Genomic DNA, 735 nt, shown 5'->3' with positions numbered 1-735 from the left:
AAGTGGACATGCATGTCTGGAACCGTAGGAGATTTGCGAGATTCTCAATGAATATTTCTCCTCTGTCTTTACCGTGGAGAAACACATGAAGACTTGGGAGCTTAAGAAAGGTCATGATGTTATCTTGGATTGAGTCAATATCACAGGAGAAGACATGTTGGATGCATTAGAATGTATGAAGGTGGATAAATCTCCTGGTCCTAAACAGATGCATCCAAGAACACTGCAAGAGGCTACCAAAGAAACTAAGGACCTGGGTGATTATTTGCATCATCGTTAGCCACAGGTTAGGGTCTAGAATATTGGAGGGTAGCAAATGTACCATTATTCAGGAAGGGAAGCAAAGACAAATCTGGGAACTATAGGCCAGGAAGTCTAACATCTGTAGTGCGTAGGTTACTTGAGAAAAATCTGAGGGCTAGATGTACATGCATTTGGAAAGACAGCATTTGATTAGAATTTTTTTTTCAGATTCATCACAGTATGGAAACAGGGTTTGGCCCAACAAGGTCACACCGACTCCAAACAGTAACCAACCCAGTCTCATTCCTCGACCTTATTTTACCCCTGACGAATGCATATAACACTATGGGTAACTTAGCATGGCTAATTCACTTAACCTGTACATCTTTAGATTGTGGAAGGGAAAATGGAGCACCCGGAGGAAACCCACACAAACACAGGGAGAATGTGCAAAACTCCATACAGAGAGTCTCCCGAAGCTGGAATCGAGCC

The sequence above is a fragment of the Hemiscyllium ocellatum genome, unplaced genomic scaffold (genome assembly GCF_020745735.1).
Source record: "Hemiscyllium ocellatum isolate sHemOce1 unplaced genomic scaffold, sHemOce1.pat.X.cur. scaffold_360_pat_ctg1, whole genome shotgun sequence".
Taxonomy (NCBI): Eukaryota; Metazoa; Chordata; class Chondrichthyes; order Orectolobiformes; family Hemiscylliidae; genus Hemiscyllium; species Hemiscyllium ocellatum.
Note: the sequence above shows the minus strand (reverse complement) of the source record.